The sequence below is a fragment of the Rhea americana genome, unplaced genomic scaffold, assembly GCF_003343005.1.
Source record: "Rhea americana isolate MKP2758 unplaced genomic scaffold, rheAme1 scaffold_64, whole genome shotgun sequence".
Lineage (NCBI taxonomy): Eukaryota > Metazoa > Chordata > Aves > Rheiformes > Rheidae > Rhea > Rhea americana.
This window is the reverse complement of record NW_028186801.1, coordinates 285,302-307,976: the sequence shown is the minus strand read 5'-3', so window position 1 is coordinate 307,976 and position 22,675 is coordinate 285,302. Positions and strand designations below refer to the sequence as shown.

Genomic DNA, 22,675 nt, shown 5'->3' with positions numbered 1-22,675 from the left:
TATCTAGCTGAGGAAGTTGATTTTATAGCCAAATACAATATCAAGATGTCTTTTCTTTACTCTACTATGTAAGGAACAATAACTATAACTGCCTCTTTAATGTTCCTAGCCATCTGTACCTAGAATCTGCGAAGTATGGTGTGCTACTTTTGGATTAGGCTATCAGATTTTCTGAACGTGGACTTGATGGTTCCTTTTTTCCTTTCATATAGACTGGCAAAACTACCACTTGTCTTTTATCCTGCATTTTGTAATAATGTCTTTCTATATAATCTGCAAGGACTGGCTGTTAAGCTCTTCTGTCACAACGCAGGGTAACACCTGGCTGATTAAAAGAAGGTCTGCCTCCATCCTCCAGTCTCTAGTTTTTCACTTCTAGTTTCAAGATGAAAACAGTCACAACACCACAGAGTTTTGCCTCTAGGATTACAAAATCATCTGCATTTGTACAGCATGTGTATATAATGTAAAGAAATAAGTCCTAAAATACTGAAGTGCCTTCCCTGTATGACCTAATAAAATTATTAATTTAGGCCCAAATCCCAGCTGCAGTGGGGTAGCTAACACTTCCACTGTGCTTCCAGATGAGAGGAGAAGAATTTTACTTTTGTTGCACAGGCCAGCCCTAACCAATTTACTGGTCAGGTAAGGAAGCCAAGGTGRCCAGATACTTTGTGCTACAAGCTAAGGCAAGAGACACGACTTAGCCGTGCTGCACAAAGACGCCTCCTGCGCTTTGCTCTTAGGACCAGTTCTGCTCTCCCTTGCACGGCCTGCCGGGCCGACGAGCGTTTGTCTCAGAGGTAGGAGACCCTGCTGAACTGCTGGAGTGACTGCTAGTTGCCTTCTGAGAATCAAGGTAGCATTTGCCACATATACCCATATACCATTTGCAACATATACTGAACATAACATTCACATCTAATATACTCATCCAGTACTTCTCACAGGCTATTGGCATTTGTCACCCAAGGTTCACTTGTACAATTTAGGTTATATAAGATTCTCCAGCAGGTTGTAGCCTGACTGTAAACTCTTGTTTGCATTGCTCTTGGCATTCACGTATTTTATACATAAACAAGGTTTTTGGCTGAAATTTTTTTAAAATTTTGTTCAGGTTTTTTTTGGTATCTGTGTGGTAGCTTATCTCTGTCTAGGCAAAAGGACTGAAGAAACATAAAGATTGACTGACCAGTCATCTCACTACTTCTTTGAGGGCCAGCCATACTGAGCAGCGCATGTGATTTTTACTTCCCTAATGGCTTTGTATTCTGCTCCTTCCAGGAGACAGTGGTCTGCTACAATGATGATCACTGAGAGAGAGAGAAAAAAAAAAGCGTTCTGGACAGTACTGAATATGAAGGACACTTGGCAGTGTCAGAAGTAGACTTTGAAAAATCTGACAATTGTAAATAGACAGTTATACAAAATCTACTCTGTTCAATTCTCTAAATTCTGGGGGTATCACCGTCAAATCCAGTTACTTTATAGTAGTTCATTTTCTTTTTGGCTTCTTTGTTTGTGCTGTAGAATCATTCTTCTATCAAAATGCAATTTTTATCAATTGTTTAAGCTTTTTTGACTAACTGCAAGGAGGAGTAGTAGTCTTATATACTGGGGATGAAAAAGATGGTGGTAGAAGATAAATTCATATTTTCCAACAGACATTAAGATGATTATACAACAGACTCATTAATAGTAATCCCATTCTTTTGACAAATGTAACAAAGATGGAAATAGTACAGTCATTTAAGAAAAAAAAAAGAAGATTGCAAATATTTTGGGATTCTTAACTAAATGCTCATGATTTTGCTATCCTAATTCTCTGGCCATATGGATGTGAAATGCTTTCATTCATGCTGCTTACTTGCTATTTTGCATGATGGAGTTCATGTAATGCTAATAATTAGTAATGAAATTTTTGATAAATTTGGATTAATAAAGCATTATATACTGTAGCTGGAAAGATATTTTAAATCTTCAAGTGTATTTATTTATTCTATTAATTATCCAATACAGTGCTAGTTTAAATAATCAGTGCTTTCCACTTTAGTTACAGATTCTCAAGTTTTCATTCTTTACTGCTGCTGACCACAAAAAGAGAAAGTATTTCATCTCTTCCTGTAGAGAAAAATCTTCATTAAGTTGATGACATTTCATTCTTGTATTAGTTAAAATTTTTTTAAGCTAATTGTGACCATGAGAGTACTGAAATTTCATATGAARGAAAAAAAACTGTTGTCTTGTGCTCTGAAGCTCCCAGATAGCTGCAGAAAAATGAAAGGGAGTAGAGAGCGGGTAGTGTGGAACAAAGACTGTTGCATGGTAGATGCAGAGCAAGCAACGTTTTTGTGCACGGCACTTTCAGAAACTGATACACCCGGTTTTGCAGAATTTGGCTTATTGCTTGACGGAAATCTGAGCACTATGTAACCACGACTACTAGGACTAGTAAAAGTAGAGGATGACTTGGTTTTGTTTGTGTTTTGGCTTAGTAGACTTTTATATTTCTTTGTAATCATTTTTTTAGGAGAATTAAACTAGTATCAGGAATAAAACTTAGCGTGTATAAGAGAAAGTGGGGGTTACAATTATACCCATAGTGACTTATCATTTCACAGTGCAAATATCCAGGTGAACTTCAGAATAAGTGCTTATGGTCTGCTCTTACTCTAAACATTCTTTTTGGTCAAGTGATAAATTTAGATGGCCAGCAAAAATTGAAGTTGCCACTCTGAGTCTCCTTAGAGTAATACAGAAAGGCCATGAAAACAACTCACCCATAGGATTACATTGCTACAGCTGCTCAAGTGCTACTGAGTATCAGTTTTCATGGGTGAATTGCTGGCTCACATTAGTACTTTGCTGTAAAGTAGAATTGAGAAATAAATTAAAAAAAAAAGCCTCATGCCAAACTTTTAGAACAAAATGATTAGCAGCATTATGTAACATATAATCACTTCCTGCAGTGGATATTTCAGCAAGTTCTTTTGTGCTGTGATAAAAGCAATTAGATATTGCCTTTCTAAGCACTGAAATACAGCCAAATATTGAAGGTATTAAAGTTCTTAAAAGTGATTCCAGTTAGATGACTTGTGTTAGTTCCATAAAAGGCACCAGCTGCTAATGGGGAGATCTATGTTATCTTTCTAGGAAGGATTTGGGAGACTGATTAATAACCTTCATTATGCTTCTGAATAAATCTTTGGTCAATAGCTGTAGCAAGTAACCCAAATATGACTCCTGAAATCAATTTTTGCTGGAACTATTTTCTTATTATTTCATATAATCAAAGAAATCTGGTTTCCCTTTGTTTCAAATAGTGTTATGAAGCAACTTGGGAAGGGCTGGATTTCTTTGCTGGGAAGTGATTCAGAAGATAATGGCAGCTCTTTCTCTTTTTGGCTAGGAAAAACAGAAAATATTTGGGATTAGCTCAATGAAGTGTCATGGTATGAGTACTGATTGCTTCAACTGATGTCCTGAAAAGTTTCTCTTAGGAAAATGAAGTCACCTTCTGTTGTATAAACTTCTTAGAGCTTCTTATAAATGTTAATAGTATTCCTGTGTGTTCGTATATGCAAATATAAAAACCATGTAAAGGTTAAAATCCTGTTAATTTCAAAGTAAATGGCAGAGACATACCTGAAATCACAAAGCAAGTTTAGCAAGATACGCACTGTGGAGAATCTTCCCAGAGCAGTTTCATAATTGGCAAATGCAGCAAAATTGTTGAAGTATCCCTATATAGTGTGAACACATCCAACTTGTCTGCTTTGACTGTCTGTCACATGCAAAGATTTTCTGGGAGTCTGTGACACATTTGGTGTACATCCGTATCTCTGGCACTTCTGACATCCCATTTATACACTAGAATTACATTTGTTCCACTATAAAATGCATGCAGTAGAGGGGAAAACGTATAGCGTTATTGTCCTGGATAGATACTAGGGAAGAGTTTAATACTCTCAAAAAATCTGAGAACACCTCAGAGAATTTTCAAAAAATACTTTTTAATTTTATTTTATTTTAAAAAAAATACTTAGACTWCATTTGCTGTCTTAAAGTTGTTTAAAAGCCCTATGGACTGTTATAGTCCAAAATGTGTGTCTGTGTGGCGCTCACTGAGTTAATCCAATTCTGTGTACGGTTGAGAGGCTTTCAAAAAAGGGGTCCGCAGAAGTGCTTAGCTTTCCTGCTAGTATTTATTCCCTAGTTAAACTGGCTAATTACCAGATTTTTCAGCAAATTTGCAACAGAGATGGCCAAAAAAATGCTTTTTTTTCTGGTTGGCTTGTTTACTAGAGAACTTTTTTACTTTGGATTTTTGATTTATAGAAAGAATATCAAAGACTATGAGCCTCCTTCCCTTCGTTGTGCTGCAACTCACCTGTTCATGCACTGCCCCTCGGCAGCGCTACGTGTGCCTGGGTATCAAGGAACAGGGATATTGTTGTCTCCTCTTCTGTACTGCTCTCCAGCATTGCTTATTAGCAAGAAGGCAGGGGGTGGGCATGAGGGGAAGACTGCTGTCATCTAAAATGTGGTCATTTAAATGAGTGCTATTTAGTCCTTCTTGTGGGGGTGTATTTAAAATTGGTTCTTGTTCTGTTATATTACAGGCCTGAGTTCAGGCAGTAATGACCTCAATAGTGCCTGTTTTAATGTAATCCTTCCTTGCTGACTGCTGTTCCAAGAATAAAAATTTAAGCCAAAAGATTTAATGAAATCCTTTGGGATTAGTGCTCACTGGGCTGGGGAAATTGCATATCAACCTTTTCTCTGTACTCTAACCATAAGGTTTGGTATTTGAATAGGAGGGTGTCCAAGAGAGACAACTCGGAGTTCATCAATAATTTACATTTTTGTTAGTTACAAACCTGGTATTTGGGATTCTGTTGCCATAGCAATCCATCTGGGCCTGAACGGATAGTGTTTTAAGTGATGGTTGTGTAGGGATTCACAGTGTGTGCTTTAAATCTCATCTAAACTAATCCTCAGATCTGTTCTGTGACTTATTTGAGGCTTCAACAAAATCAATGTTACTCACAGTAAAAAGTTCATGTTGAGCAAATTAAGCCTATAAAATATTAGACTTATGCATATGGCTAAGGATTTTAAAGTTGTTAATGTAGGACAATTTCTGTTTCAATATGTGAATCAATTAATAAATGCCCACACAACTCCATTTTCTCAAAATACATTTCATTTGTTGCACATTATGCAACTAGAAATTATCCAGACTATGTACTGGTTCATTAGATAATTTATACTTCATAATCGAATGGTAGCCTCATTTTCCTAGATGTCACTTTTCTGTTTTACAGAATGTCAGTCTATTCATAATACTATGTAACTTCCACTTTTAATTAATCTGATTTTCTCTCCCATAAATGATTCTAAGGTTGAGAATAAAATTTGAAATTCTCATTTTTTTTTCTAACACTACTAAAGCTGGGTTTTGAAGCTGTGTAAATTGAGCAGTCCATCACCCACAATTTTAAGTTTGTCCTTTGGTTTAATATATATGACTTTGCGTCCCAAAATTTGCAGCTGAAGYTTATTCAAAGCCTCCCACACAGGCCACAGAAAGGGATGTCCTCAGGTTCCACAGACAATTAATAAACTCCTCAGCAAACTTGGGAGAATTTTCAGCTTTATCAGAAACGAACCCCTCCTGAAACTAACAGGCTTCCAAAGCTTTCATTTCTTCATAAGATAAATGTCCAGTTGTGTTCTCAAATAGACACTGAAGTGTAGTATACACATATTTGCAGCTTTTATTGCTCAAGAGTATAGAGGTTGACTCTGCAATATTATTCCTCAATCTTTAAAAGAAGAAAGAGAAAAAAATATACAAATAATAGCCAGATGCTCTACTCATGACTGTTTAGTGCATAATCATAGAAACACAGAAATTGTTTCTTCATACAGTTTAGAAAAGACCACCTAGTTCTTCTTGCCTAGACATACAAAACTAATGATAGATTTAAAAAAAGAAAAAAAAAAAAACTGCAGGTGGCCTAAGAGATCTTGAAGAATGCTAATGACCATGCAACTACTCTTTAGTCTTTCATAATGTGGTTCAAGGTGAATTATGAAGTATATAATAAAAGGCTTATTTTGGTCATGATTTTGTGATGCTAAAAGGTTCTTTGTTGCCTGTAACATATATAAATCTACTCTGTTTCTATATGACTTAAAAAAGAGTTTCCTGAAGAAAACTGCAAAAACTCCCTTGATTGCAGTGGAGTAGGATTTCATTGCATGAGCGGAAATTTGGGTGCATRTTCCTAAGTTCAGTGTAGCTGATTGAGTTTCGTTTATTTTAGAGGTCCAGTTTTTCTACCATGGCTTAATGACACTATTTCCATAACTGGTTACAATTAAGTGTAACTGGGAACAGAGCACTTAGAATTAACTAAAAAAGATTTTGTTTTGATGGCTTTTGCATATCCTTAGGACTAACTGAAGTAAAAGTTGCAGATCATTTAAATGATTACTTACCCTGCAGTTACATGACCTAAAGTGTCTTCTATAGATACCGTTTGTAAAACACAGATTATGCTTCAGAGGGTTATTGCAAGATGTATTCAAGCATCTCAAAATGTATTTCTGTTGATATTTCCAATGGTTTCATTAGAAAAAGTCTGCCCTTTCAAATAGTATTGAAATGAAAACTGAGCCTTGAAAGATACTAGTAATATGACATGCTATTTGTAGCTCTAGAAATATAGTTATCACTGTAGGGGATCTCCTGCATTGAAGACCCACAGGAGTCCATAACCAAGGGTGTATGAATTAATCTTCCAGCACATCTTATAAAAAATAGCCTATGTTTAATAGTAAGCAACAGAAGGACAGTTGAATTTCTCTTGTAATTTTTTGATCTTTCTCTACAAAGATRAATCTTTTCTGTTTATAAATATTTTTAGCTCTGCAAATCCTTTCAAAGAGTGTTGGAAGTCTTCTGGATTATTGTTGATTTTTATTGATTGTTTTTCACTTGTTCATTCCAGATCTGCTTTATGTTTTTTGTACATTTTAGAAACACTCTCTGTCAACTTGAAGGGAGCAGGCAGGCAGTCTCTATTTCCCCTTAATGAAGCATCACTCTCACTCATGGTTTTGCTTAATCTTGCTTCTCCTATCTAGAACATGACCTGTATTTTTGTTCAGTTATTTCCAATTAGTACTCGAGTAAACATCCATCTTTTCTTTCTTTCACATTTTCTGTCTTTGCAGCAGAAGAAACAGTTAATCTTCAGAAAGGCTCAGTAATAATATGATACAGCTTGACACAGACAGCTTAGAGAAACAGGGGAAGACTGAGACAGGGTACCACAGCGCCGGTGTGACTGTGTTAATTTCTCTAAGGTGCTTGGAGCTACCTCTATTCCGATGCAAGATGTACTTGGAGACCTGAACCAAAACCCTGGGTTTAAACCCCAGGGAAAATGGTTGGGATTGGGGCTTTTAGCTGAAACCTATCCCTGCAAGGATAGGTCAGGCTTTATGCATGCAGGTTAGGAAAAGTTCAGATTCGTATTTGAATTTTAAATCCGTAAGTTTGGGAGGTTTTCAATGACAGGGGGAGACAAAATTTTGGTTAAACCCTTGCAAGAGATATTTAAGTACAGTAGTTCAAATCAGGCCTGTATCACTAGATTTTTCTACAGCTGATAAGGAGCACCAAGCTATATAAGGCCTACCAAGGCTATTTTCAGGTATGTTGCAAACTCTAGGAAAGAAATGAGTTGATCCCACAGCTGGGTTTTGCATCAGCACCTGAATTATTCTAAAGCTTTTTTGAGACATGGGTTTCATATCACTGTCCAGCTAATTTGGCAGTATTTGAGTGCTCCACTACTTCTGATTGATGTCTAGAATTTAACAGAATAGGCTGCTAATGAGAAGAGCTAACCCTTACAGTTTTTTAAGGGTTTAAAAATCATTAACAAAATAAWACTATATGCTTCAGACTCGTGGAATGTATAGCCCTCAGCTTAAACAACCATGATTCGTTGCCTAGCAGGTTTCTTCAGTGGATTGTCATACAAAAGAATGGCTTCTGGGACATCACAAGTGTTGAAAGAACCATATAGGAGGCAGTGTTAATTTCTTACCAAAAAAARGGGGGAAAAGTAGATTTTAAAATCAATTATATTCTGGTTCCTTTTTTATTTGAGTCATTAAAGATAATAGCCTGATTAATTTGGAGGGAGATGCTGGAGGGAATCATGATTTGCCTTTTTTAAAGAGTACAGTAAGAGTTGATGTGATGTAGGCTGACAATTTTAGGTAATGACAGTTTCATCCTTCTCTGGAAAAGTTGATCCTAAAGTAAAAATATATTCACCTATCTTGGCAACCATCCCTTTGACTTTCCTTTTTAACTGCATCAAACAAATTACKCATCTTGCATTTAAGTGCCTGCATGGTTTGATCCTGCCTGCTCTTTCATGTCTTAACCTGCTTTCAGGCTTCAGTTTCTGCCAATGTTGCCAGCCCTTGTTGTCCATCAGTCCAATCTCCTCTCTTCTCCCATGCTGCCTTTATTCATGAAAATTGTTCCTTGTAAAAATCTGCAAAGCCAGTGTGCTGTGTGCCTTCAAATCCTGCCTTAAAACTCACCTCCGTTGTGATGCCTGTAAAGCACCCAAGAAAGGCTCAGCAGCTGGTGTGCTGTGATCAGTGCTTATTATGCTAATTGCCGGCATGAAACAGTGGGAGTGAAGCATCAAACATCCCTCTGCAGCACGTCCCCATGCTTCTCCTGCAAAGGGCTGGGGGAAAAGGGTACGGCTGTCACGGAGGTACACACAGTTTCTTCTTTTATTCTTCAGTGTAATGGAGTAATTTGGCCAAGATCTAATGCACCGTGAGAATTTAATTTTAAATGGACAATTGCCATGGCCACGGATGTGAAAACCTCTCACCTTCCCCAAACTGGGGAGAGCCGCAGGTGTCCAGGTGTGGTTTAGAAGCCCAGAATGTGGTAACAAGTTTCAGAAGATATTTGTCCCCAGAATCTGTGGATTCTGCATTTCTCCTTGTATTGTAGGAATAAGACTGGAAACTTTGTCTTTTAAGAAAAAGGAGTTGCATGGATTTTCTTCTTTTCTGGACTCTTTCATGAAAATCTTACACTATAACTCTTGGAGTTAACCAAAACTAAATGTAAAACTGACAAACGTCTGTAGTGCAAATGAAACAAGGTCATTTATTTTGCAGAGATGATAAATACATTTATTTGTTTTTCTTACAGAAACGGGGAATCCTGAATAAACAAAGAGAAGAGAGTTACGCACGCAATCTGTTTTGTGAATAGTAAGTGAACTGATTACATACTCTAAAGCTGAAAACCATTTGTACTTGCATCTCGGGCATTTTTYCCTAATGCTGTTCTTTTAACAAGTAAAAGAAATTAGTGCAGTAARTATTCCTACCTTCTATCCAACTCAGCTTCATTTCACAATTCAGTTTTATTCATCCTATAATCATCTAAGGTAGGAGGCCCAGATAATCCATGCAATGTATCTTCATTGCTGCCCATAGTGAAAATACAGCTCTAGCCTTTTACTTCTCAAAAAAGGTCAATTGTGTTGCTGGAAAGTACCAAGCTAAAATAGTATTACCCTAAAATTTGTTTACATTTGAAATTTTGGAGACCAATACTTAGATTTTGAGTGTATATAGTCAGTTCCTGTTKGGTGGGAACATCAGAAAGTAAAAGAGGTTTATGCGTTTGTGTTACCCAGTTAATCTTTGATTACTGTTTCAGACCAATCACCTACAAGCCTACAATGCACAGCTGCTTGTAAAGATTGATAAGATTGTAAAGTCTTTGATAACTACTCTTTTATAAAATATCAAGAAATTAAGAATATCTGTTGAGACAAGAAAAAGCCGTATTTGTGTTTTGGATGATGTTACTGATGTTGTCCTTTGAAAATAATCTCAAGTTGCTGAATGAAGTACTAGTTGTGACACAGTGGAAAACAGACAGTGCTTTTATTGCAAATCTTGAGTTATGTGACCTGGTAGAGAAGCAGGGGGTATGGTTGTATTTCATTATTGGGTATCAAAGGGTAGCAATATCCTATTCACCAACGTGGGTGAATGCAATGTTAAGGCATTCTTACTAGCAATTCAAACAGAACAATTCCTCTGTGTTATGTCCTAGTAGAGGCTACCTCTTTGTGGGAGAAGGTTGTTGACAGTATGTACCTTCCAGAGGACATGTGCAGTTCAGTAACATTTTATTTACAGAATGTATGTGTGAAAGTATAGCACACCTCTGAACTGAAGGAATTTTATTTATTGGCACATATGAAATCTCTATTCATTTAGCCAAACAAGTATGTGGAACAGACTGGACTTGGACAGGAATACATCTTGGATATTTTATGGCATGCAAATAAAAATAATTCTCTGGTGGGAAAAAAATTGTAAACCTCAATAGCAAAAATATGCCCAATGTCTCCCTGAGCAACCAAGTTCAATGACAGATCTTATCATTAAGTTTAATTACTGACGTCATGAAAGGAAATGTATGACATTTCTCTGAGGCTGAAGGCAACATAACTCTTCTTTGACAATCAGATGCTATGTATGTATGACTATTTATATAACGCACCCAACTGAGCTACTAGTAGGCATTTTTCAGATGTATATGACACGTATATTTTTAAGCAGATCATTAGAAAACAAATCAACTTTTAAAAATTCTGAAAAATCCACAACACTTCTATTGTTGTGTTCTAATTATTCATTCCTTCTATTTTTCCACTGCTGCTTCTATCAATATTGAATTTTTAGTCTTGACATTCTCTYGGTCCTCCATTTTCTCCCCTTTTCCTTCTCACTTCCTATGGTTTATATTCCATATGTGCTGTCATACCTCTCTGTACTCTTTATTTTTCAAGTCTTGTATCTACACAGGTAAACTACTCTAACTTAATAATTTCTCCTCATATCTCCCACACAGTGCCATCTTTTCTTCCTCTTTGCAGATTTGACTTGTAGAATATTCCTGATATTGGACAAATTCTGAGCTTGCTAGGTATTTATAGTATGAAATAGATATACTGCAGACCAAAGGAATCCAATAATGCATTGAACAATGCCGTATACTTATGTCTGAGGAATTGTGAAGGATTGCAATATATGAAATATATATGGCTCGGTTCTTGCAATTTTTATTTGACATGCAGAGAAATACAGTGGGAGTTTTGGGAGTTGTTATTTAAAACACAGGATACCTTCAAACAAATTAGTTATACTTTTCCACAGGATCTTAAGTTTTGGTGGCAGATGACTGATGGAAACATGTATAAATGTTAGCAATTCTAAGCAGTTCATATAACACAAATGATGTATGCATACAAAAAATTGAGAAGATGCTGTAGACCTGTTTGTAGAAAGTGAATTTTAYTATTACAGAAACATATTCTCTTTACTTGTATTCCTCTATCAGCTGACCAGAACTCACAGACAGCTATTTCAGAATAACCTTGATTTATCTGTGTGCAGTGAGAAAAAATTAATCAACTCTTACTGATACTCCATCATGCAAATTCTCTCCTGCTGGCAGAATAGGTTGATGGAACCTTTTCGTAGTATCCATCAGTTAATTTTATCAGTCATGGTATTATGATTATAAACTACAAATGCTCTAACAATGAATATATAATTACAGAAATGAAAATGTACAGTAGTTATCTAACATTTGCAATGTGTAATTTATTTAGCACTCTCTTTGGAATATACATGGGAAATTAGAATAATAAAACAGAAATAAAATTAGGTTTAACTTTCATCCATCATTGGTGAGGAGCAATGTTACCAACTTCATTAGACTATACATTTGGCATGTAGGGAAGTCCACGTAGACTGCCTTTGGGTTAACTTAAAATACATCCCTTGTGAACTGTGTTATTTTTACACTAAGCAATAAATCATTCCCTTGACACTGCGTTTGTTAAATTATGTGTCTTCGTTTTTAAATTTTTTGAAGTCTTTTTCTCAACCATTTTCCTGAATTAAAAGCTTAATTTCAAAAAGCTCAGAGCTAACAAGCAAAAATACTGGATTCTAGAAACAGATAAAATTAATTTGTTCTAAGTTCTTACTAAGAAAGGACAAAATAAAAGCAATTATATAAACTACGTTTTGTGTTTTTTTTAATTTTTATCATCTTTATTTTAAATGTAAGACCTTTATCATTTGGCTTTGATATTTTGAAAGATCAGACTCATGCTTTTGTGGAGGAGGGAGAAAGATTTTGTAATCTATGTACCAAAAAAAGGTGTTTACAGAGTGTCAATCTGCAGCAGTGTCATCTGCTACATACTTTGGTTTATCATGTAATTGACATTTTTGATGGCTCCTGGTTAATGATAGTTTTTCCATTCTTCTTGCATAAATTCAGGTTCAGGTAATGTGATACAATTTAGGAGACTGCACAAATTAAGAGCTAATACCTAAGGAGGATGGTGGAACTACATTCTACTATAATCAGATGCGAGGAGGCTTGGCCTGTCGAAAATGATTGTGTGACTGTTGTGAGACCTTTGTGAGACTGTGGAGTCTGACTCCATTGCATGGAGAGGAACTAAATTCATGTTTTACTTACCATTAGCTCATAAGCACCAAATATTATAGTTGTTTACAGTCATTTCTATTTCCGAAGCCACCGTGTTTTGTATTTTACCATTTACCATATAATATCCAGAGGTATGCAGCGTGCCGGAGGTAGGGTAGCTAAATGAACAGATCCTTGGTTTTGGAAGGGCCAATTTTGTGTAAGTTGAATTTATGAGCCTTCAAAAAGAAATGAGCCTGTGGTTTCTGAATGTTCTCTGCTAATCACAATAATCTTCCACTATATTATAGTTTCAATCTTTCATTGCAATACAGTAATCTAGAAGCAGGATGGAAGTGCCCTCATTACCTATGCTCCTAGGTTTTCTCATTGCCCATTAAGATTCATGTGCRTATACTGCAGGTTTGGATATAATAGTTCATTTGAGCGTTCACACTACCTGAATTCTATAATGAGGTCTTCCCATAAATTAGTTTCACTCCCTCCTCCACCCCCTACCCCGTAATGGAAGTATAAACTTGTTGGTAAAGTATAAAGCAACATTTGCATAGTGTAACGATTTTTTTGTCTCTGTTTTTGTTATCATGTTAAGACTATTCAGAGTAGTATATTCTCTGAGTCATTTGCTTACAAAATTCTGTGCCTCAAAAAGAGATTTTTCTTTTTTTTTTTTTATCAATCTTGTATTACAGCTTCAGCTTTGCATTTTTTTAATGTGAAATCTCTGGCATGGATTTAGATTCTGTAGTGCTTGGAGGTATGCTACTTATGCAACCTAATTTTGCAAAATGGCTCTGTGTATGTACTTCCCTGGGGCTTCAGTTTGGTTGTCATCTATCATTTTAGCATTGTGATTGATTACTCTCCAATATTTAATTTATCTTTTGCAGTTTCTCAGCTTTTTCTTCAATTGGTAAACACATACTTTTCTAGACACATTCTCAAATGATGTTTTTTCCAGGTGCACCAGAAGTCTTGTAATCACATTTTTAYGAGGCAGGAATTTAACCATTTAAACCATTTAACCTTTTAAATAGATGATTGGCTGATATTTTATCTTAGATTCCATTATTTAGAAGTTTTACACTTGAAATCTATGTTGTGTTTTTCATTTTTAAATGCCATTGGATAAATTTATTCTGAATTACACATGCTGTGCATTTGCCAACTAYTCTCTGTCCATCAAATAATAATAAAAGGATTGAGCACCCTTTTTTAGTCTCTGGGCCAAATGCATGGGTKATGCTACCCCCAGATCATGCCACTAGAATTTAGCCACCTTTACACATTAGCTTTCAAAAGCTGGATATTTACTGTTTAGTTTGCGTGTTGGATTTTCACAGGATGTCTTAACTCAGTAGGGTTAAAATGTGCTCAGTTTCTTATCTTTGTATAGTGTGTTACTGTACTATAGTTAGCTATTTTTAAACATTAAATTGACTATCAGCTTGACTGTGATTTTAAATAAGGCTCTTTCACAGTCATAGTAATCTTCCATTAGAAAAGAGGGGTTTTTTGCATTAAGTCATGCTTTGTATACACATGGCAGCAGTTTTACACAATTACTGAGGCAACTTCCAGGGATGTACTATAGTGAACTGCTTCTGTGATCCACAAACATGGAAGCTTTAACTTCAAATTTCTGCACTCTTCCAGTTTTTGTTATGGCTCTGCACTACCTGCATTTCAAATAGTGAGGTTCATCATTTGTTTTGGTTTGTTTTACTTCTTACTTACAGGCCGTATTGAATAGTTGTGATTAAAATCTCCTAATAAGAAAAACTGTACTGTGTCATTTAGTGCAGCTTTGCTGACCTTTGAACTGTTATTGTAGCCCGGTTTTTAAATACAACCAAACAAAATGAATAGACGGGGTTACAGGCTGTTTGGGGGCAATGTGRTGAACTTCCTAAGCCAAATGAAACAACGGTGATTTGAGCTGAAGGCACCAGTTTTTGAACAAAGTGATTGTAATGCAGGTAACATATAGACCATGTTTCCCTACTCAAGCATGCCAGAAGGTTTAGTTGGGTCATTAAAAATATTTTTAAATAGTTTTCAATAGTTTTTAAATATTTTTAATAAGTCTTATATTTTGGAGTTTTTTCACTACTGCCTGATTCCTTCGGTCCCATGTTTAAACTCTCCTCCAAAATCTCAAGGTTTAGAAATGCATTCTTCATTGAAAGATGGGATTTTCATGTAATTGCATGGATCCAGGAGTTGGCACTTCCAGGGAACTTCCCCAAACATTTACTGCAAAGTCTGGAAATACTGTGCAAAACGCATGATAGCTGGGAGAGCTCAGCTAGTACTCTAYGGCAGTGCACTTTGATCTTTCAAATAATAAGTCTCTCAATACCTATTCACTTCTAACAGAAACAGCGTCCGGACTGCTCTTATACCATAAGCCTTTTTCACTCGTCCTTATAGGCTGTGATGGCAAGTGAGAACATATGTTTTAGGGAAGAAGGATGAGAAAAAAGGAGTAAGATGTCATTTAGACTGTACAGTCTTAACCAGTTCTAATGGGATTTTGCTCTTAGAAGCATGTCTCAGGGTCTTTAATTTAAGTAAAATGCTTAACACAGGGTTTATTTAAAGAACTAATTTTACTTCAGGRGTAATAATTCGAGGCTCTTAAAACTGCATTAAACTATTATTTGTTAAACCATTAGCTATTAAACTGTTAATAGTTTACCTTGTCAATAACAGTGATACCTTCTGGAGAGTTCTGGTCTTTTGGGCAAATATATATATAGAGAGAGTTTTTAAAATGGGAATTACATCTAAACTTTTTAAGTATATACTCAGACGTTTCTTAAGGATCATAGAAGCAGTGGCTGTTTATGTATAAAACCGTATGCTTTCCTGAAAGGTCTAAATACTGACAGTATACACAGCTGTGCTTATAATAAGGAAGTGCTGTATCAGTTGCTATATGGTCATCATTTTGTAATTCTCAATGAAATTTGCCTATTTGCACTTCAGAGTCTTGTCAGTGTAGAGACTCCAGCTGCACTCTTGAACTAATCCTTATTTCAATCCTTATGGACCAGTTCCATAGCCATTTTAAAATAAAAATAAATGACACTGAAAGAATCTGGAATGTGACTAGCTTTTAAAAATGATAAATGAAGAGAAGTAAGTTATATGTAGTTTGTATRAAGCAATCATTAAGGCATAGGAACTTTGTAAACGCTCAGCATTTGTATAATTTTCACATATGTTTGAAAGAAGTAATAATTGTCACTTACATTAATAATCTACTGAGTAGGGTCATTATATTRGGGGTTAGGTTTAGCTCATGGTTAGAGCATGATGCTAATAATGCCAAGGTTGCAGGTTCGATCCCTGTATGGGCCACTCATTTGAGGGTTGGACTAGATGATCTCCAGAGGTCCCTTCCAACCTTACCAATGCTGTGATTCTATGATTATATTAAATCACAACTATAATCCTATGCACACTAATTGCCTGTGAAGCTAAACAGTGAATTTAAGTATCCCAAAAGCTGTGCATGCAACCCCAGCATGGACCTTACACAGTAGCTTTCACAGCTTTCTAACATTCAAGAAGAGCTTGATAGTGCTGTAACTGGCCTGAAAAGAATGYGACAGTTATTGTCCTGGTATTGCAAAGATCTTTAAAAACCGTAGGAGAACTATGTACTGCTATATTTATTGTTACTCTTTCAAATCCTGAGACATCTCTGAATATCAATTTGTCCAAAAGAGCGTACTACATAGAAGGAGCTACTATTCTGGTCTGTTTAATAAATGTGTCCATCTGTATCTAATTATTTTAAACATACGGTAAAAGCAACCTAAATTATTTCTATTTTTAAATAACTATGACTTTAAGAAAAATAAAATTCCATCTAATTATTGGTTTGTTTGGTGTCTTCTAATCTCAAAATACCAATGTGAGACTATGAACAAATCCTGTGAATCGGAGTTCCCTTTGGATTTTTAACCACAGTAAACTCTCCCTGCGTACCATGTTCATTCTCCTGGAAAAAAACCAACAGACCTTGCAAGTAGGAATAGTGAGATGGGAGTGTGAAAGAGGAATGCTCTGGTATAATCACAGAATCACAGAACGGCTGAGGCTGGAAGGKACCTCTGGAGATCATCTAGTCCAACCCCCTTGCTCAAGCAGGGTCACCTAGAGCATGTTAGACAGGATTGTGGCCGGGTGGATTTGAATATCTCCAGAGAAGGAGACTCCACAACCTCTCTGGGCAACCTGTTCCTGTGCTCTGTCACTCTCACAGTAAAGCAGTTGTTCTTATATTCAGGCAGAACTTCCTGTGTTTCAGTTTGTGCCTGTTGCCTCTAGTCCTGTTGCATGGCACCACTGATCAGAGTCCGGCCCCATCCTCTTGACACCCTCCCTTAAGATATTTATAGACATTGATAAGATGCCCTCTCAGTCTTCTCAGGCTAAACAGGCCAAGCCCTCCCATCCTGATAATAATTATAATAAATGATAAAATAAATAAATAYTGTAATTACTATTATATTATTACTATATTATTATTATACTATTATTATATAAATAATTATCTTGATCTGTTATCTGCTACTCTGACATTTTGTTTATGTTCCTGTCAACGTTCCTTGGTTCCCCTTCTAGCCCTGCCTTCAATATACTCCTGTGGAAAAGGCCCCTAATTTCCCACAGTCACCTAATCTGTCACCTCACTGTTTCTGTGGTCTCYGATCTCCTTCATTACAGTGAAGAGATAATACATTACATTTCGAAGAGGTAATAGTAGGGACAAAATGACATTTCTTTTGCTTCATATCTGCTGGAGATCTGTGACTATGGTGCCTGTTCATATGATAAGCACTGCATCTAAGTAGAGAGAAAGCAGTTGCGTTTAGATGTTCATGCTTTCATCCTAGTGTCCARATATCTTACTGCCATGTTACAGAACCATGAGGGAACCTGACATCTGTACCTATATTATGTTTATACCTATATTATGTTAGCTCAGAGCCAAAGCCTTTGGACCCCTCAATATCCCAGTCAGCAAACTGTGTAACTTTGCTTCTGCTACCCCCTTTTCTCTGTTTGTTGGGTATGGGACAAGCTGGCTTGGTTCAGATTGAACACTCTAAATTGGCTTGTGATACACGAACATAGTACCTCTATTCCGAGTATCTTTTTGTTGGCAGTTAAGCTGTTAACTTTAGCATATAGTATTTTCCTAAATTATCTGTCTATACCACGTTATTTCTCATCTGTTTGAAGAGGTTCTGTTTTCTGCTGATTAAATATTTTAATAAGAGCTGCACAAAGCCCCGTGTTTGTTTCTGTTCTTCTTGCCTGCACGCATGCATGTGCACTCACTCTGTCTCTCTCATTTGCTTTCTCTGTCTCTCTCACTCTTTTTCCTCTGTTTTGCTGGAACATTATGTCCTCAGTTGTCAAATAGCTTTCTCTCAGCTGAAATTCCAATGCATAATTGAAAGAAATCAACCAGAAGCCCTGGAAAATGGTTCATTTTTACCGTGAGACAGAATTTTAAGAGGCTTAAATGAAGAAAGTGTATTATTAAGAAATATGATATTAGGCTTGCRGAAGGGGATCTCCAAGATTAAGCATATGAAAACAGAAACGATATGACAAGATTATGGAACCTTGAGGGTTTATTTTTTAATGATCTTCTTCTTTATACAGACTAAATAAAGCTCTGTTTTATTAATCCTAAGTGTCCTTTTATTTGTTGCAATATGTTAAACCAGGCGTACCATTCCAAGGTACAGCTTTGCTTCAGCATTAGGTTGCCAGAAGTAACAATGCCAGAGTGCAACCAACAGTCAGCTGAGGGATATAGACAAAACGCTTAAAAAATACGGATAATTAAGCAAGTTGATACTTTTTCAAAAACTACACACATTCTTTTCTGTGCAATGTCAATAGGAGGTTTTTTTAAATGTATATGAGGTTCAGTAAAGTGTTGAACAATCTGTGTTTATTGACTAATAAAMCAGTCTTGTGAGCTAATCTGTTGGTCTGTAAGCGAGAAGGAGAAAGGTTTTGAGTTACAAACTGTCATGAGTTGCATGGTACAAGGAAAGCTGTTAACACTCCAAGAATTACATGACAGTTGTGAATCCTTGCTGCATAAAGCCGTCATGGCTACAAGGAGACCTGAAAGCAGCAGTGTGTTTTCCTTCTGGATTATTTTCAAATATTCTCTTAGGCAGAAATAGAAATTCCTCTCTCTTGTAGATAAATGCCTGAGTAAGGAAAGTTCTGTTACGTTCCTTTCACAGTTTCATCCAAATTCTTTTTGTTGCTAGAAAGCCAGACGAGCCTTGTGAGAGGCCTTGAATATCACCTTAGGACTGTAAATCAATTGGAACTGTCACTCGAAGGAGTCTTCAGAAAGTTGATTGAGATATCTGAGAAAAGGCATTTCTGTAGCACTGAGCACTGCTGTGCTGGTAACCGTAATGGGAGGCTTTGGGGGATGAATCAGCATGCGCCATACCTATCCCTGATTAGCCTTGCTTATTTCTAGACATATATTCCAGTTACCAAAATGTTGCTTCGTCGATTTATTAGCTTAGGAATAAAGTGTAAGTGCTKTCACAACTTCTTTAGCAGAAGACACCCCTGAAAATTATGACTAGGTAATTGGACAGTTCCCTTAACAACTTCAGACTCACAGATTTACAGTGAAATGAGCTTTGACAGCTGATTTTGAGCTATTGTGCATCTACTTTCAAAAGTTATACCAAATTGGGGTTTTAGAAATACTTTACAGGAGATTTAGATMATGTTTATATGTAAATTATTTTAAAATTTACTGAACATTTACTTAGTAGTTCTCATGGCAAAAGCAGGAGGAGCTGATGAGCCCTGGGGTCCAATCCCAATTGCAAATTTCATAGGCAAGGAAACACCCCATGAAACACAGCAAGAAGAAAAAAGAGAAGAAAGCAGGATATGTCAGAACATACCTGTAAATAGAACGTGCACAGAAGCATTTGTGAGCTTTTAGGTTGCTTACCTCTCCTTAAATTCTTCTCAGATATCGTGTTTGGACTTGRTGTGGTGCCAGTAGAAGGAAGAATTTGCTTATTTGTTTTTCTATGATACTTACAGTTATACTCAGAAATAATAATATAGAACAGAAATAATTAGGGACATGCAGAGATAACACAAAGAAAGAAGGATGAAAGATGCCACAGTTATTTAGATTAACAAGAGATCTCCATAGTAACTGCATTTATCTAAGATATTTAATACTCATGTTGTTACTTCTTACTTCTCTGAAGCCTAAGAGATTGAGTGAAATTTATTTGGCCACTAGAATTTAATGTAACCATTGATTTGTCTCAGAAAGGGCAAGAGATTGAAATTAAAGATCGAAGGGTGAGCAGATGTATCTCAGAACTGTCATGGAGAAAATGATAACTAAACATACACAAGTTCATGATATTCTGTGTTCAGTAATAGTGATATGTGTAAGAATAGAAGAGGGCCAAGAATTATATTCTGAAGGCTTCTAATGAAAAGGTAGGATTGAAACAATTTTCRTTACACGTACAAGTTAACTATATTGGTAAACAAGAGCAGTGGCAAGACAGAACTTGAAGGAAGAAGGTACAGATCTTGTCAAAATAGTACTAAGCTACTGTAGGTAGTCTGATGAAAGATTGCTGGTAGCTGATTTTCTCTTGTGGTTTGCCTTCACCTCCAGTATCTTTTTTGTAGAATTTCTGTTATTTTCACCTAGAATACAAGTATACATTTATAAATTTTTACCTTTTTCTTTTAGGCTAGTAAAAAAAGGAGAAATATTTGGCATTGACAAATCATACCAGATCTGTTGGGAGCAGCTGTTATTCCCTGAAATGGTATAAAAAGCTGTCTTAAATGTTCTCACAATTAGGTATCTGTGGCATATATTGATGCTTGGTCACAGATTAAACGGTTTTAACCGTTGTATTTTGTRTGCATAGCTTTTGTAAACTTTTACTGAACAATTGTAGTTCATTTGGGATTTTAGGCAACTGGTCACAGAATGTGCMCATTGCTTGGTTTCAGTGCCCGTGTGGGATCCCTGCTGAAGCAGCTTCATCACACCAGAGAACGTGCGCGTGTCTGTGCGTTGCAACTGGACTGTTTATTTGTTTTATACAAATACTCTGTCCTTACTAAGTGCAATTTTCTGTCCCTTGTAAAGGTTGTTGGCAGGAGCTTGTCYACTGTTTGGTTGCCTTGTCATTTTCTGGTGCTGTTGGTGCAGCGWTGCTTCTCTGGTGGCTGAAACTTTTCAGGCGTATTAACCCTTTTTTTCTGGAACAGTGAGTTACAACRCAACACTTTACCCAAGAGAAACTTGGAATGAGTGAGATTTGCCGCTTTGCTTTTCAATAGAGTTTCGTATGTCAGTGCCTCTGGTTATCTTAYCACCTTGTGACTGGATCACAAATAAAATACAATCCAAAGAAAAAATTACAAGAATTAACACAATTACTGTAAACTAGCGTGTATTTGCCTTAGATTTTGTCTCCTTCCTTGGTCACGTATACCCAGCACCTTATTAGCTCTTACATAAGACGATAATCTTCACATTAGTAGTTCTAAAAGACAACCTAAAGTGAAATCAATTACAGTGCTGCATAGAAGAGGTAAATGCGTGGACTGCTGCTCAGCTCCCCTTCCTGTGTGTGGAGAAGAGCCTGGCAATGCCTTGGTGATTAAATGATGTGATCAGAGGATAAGGGAATGAGTCTACAAAGACGTATCTGCTAGCATAGCTCACGAGCTATAGAAATATCCCCTAGAAAAATGGTAGCTGCTATGGGAAAGTTCTGTTTGCAGAGATTCCACTCCTATTACCTTGCAGCTCTTTCATGCAACTCTGAAATTCTGCAAGACAATTTCTTCCCCTGACTGGAGAATAAAGCACGTTTGCACTGTAGTTAACAGTTGTTGCTAGGTAGGATGTGGCTTGTAGCTAGGTAAGTCCTGCTGGTAAAGAAGAAGAATAGTCGGTTTTAGAGGTTTTATTCTCTGTTTTATACTTATTTATTCTCTCTTTTCTGTTTACGTGTGCTTAATACTGCATTCTTGATATTACACATCTTACTATGTATTTGCTTTTTACATTTAGTATTTTATTCTTTGTTTAATAATTGTATTTGGATGTGCAGGTGGTATTTAATATTTGTTAGTATCAATATAGTCTTACTTTGTGAGTGCCTAGTGGCCTTTCACTAATTCTCATTTTGTACCACTCCTTGGTAAAAGATACTTTGGCTAGGAGAAATTAGCTTCTAGAATTTTTCATGATGATTACATGTACCAGGAGGTTCTGTGCTTTAAGAGAGTTGGCTTTCSCTGTCTTAGACAGCATTATAAGATAGGCAGTTGCCAAAGCTGCCACAACCATAGCAGGAAGTCAAGTAACTTTTTCTAGTCTACATGTGTTTGTTCCTGTGCTCTCCTACCACTTCTTAATTTTTCTTTACACCTGCTTAGGGAAATGCAGAATTTTTGATGATGCCTACCGTAAGTAGCACTTGTTATCAGGGCAAGCAGTCAGTTCGTCCTTGGGTTACAGTAACGCTGCTTCTTAAACTAGCAGCTGAGGGTTGCTTGAGGATAGCCCGTTAGATGGCCCTTCCCCAGAGACCGAGCCTATCGCATTCTAAGCACTGTGTGATGCCTTTCGAAATATAATTCTACTGAATGCCGCCCACTTGTTTTGCAGCCGAGCTGTCAAGGCACACAGGTGAGTTTTGTAGCGTTTTAATTAAAGGTGCATGTCTGAGGTAGCCTAGCAAAAGCAGGTCTCTTAATTAACTTCCCTTAGTTCACCGTTCTGACAGCTGCTGCCTGATTTCTTTAGGTGGATGATTTCGATATTCAAAGCTCTGGGAGAAGAGACTAGTTCATTTTCAAGTTTTTCATTAGGAACTTGGCCTTTCCAGATTGTGTTGAATCTTAAGCAGAAATACTGAAGGAATTCAAGCAGTTCACACATGTATCTATGAAACTTTGAATTTTGTCCCAAGATGATGTTTTAGCTACTGAGTGTGC

General features: G+C 36.6%; 1 protein-coding gene across 2 annotated transcripts in view; it reads left to right on the top strand.

Moving 5' to 3' along the window:
- Positions 1 to 22,675, top strand: part of SYT1 (synaptotagmin 1) — a 269,749-nt gene that overhangs the window by 33,032 nt on the left and 214,042 nt on the right. For both annotated transcript variants that reach the window (XM_085320512.1, XM_085320510.1), the window contains exon 2: positions 9,269 to 9,330. The gene's annotated coding sequence lies outside the window, so the exon portion shown is untranslated. The remainder of the gene's footprint in view (positions 1 to 9,268; positions 9,331 to 22,675) is intronic.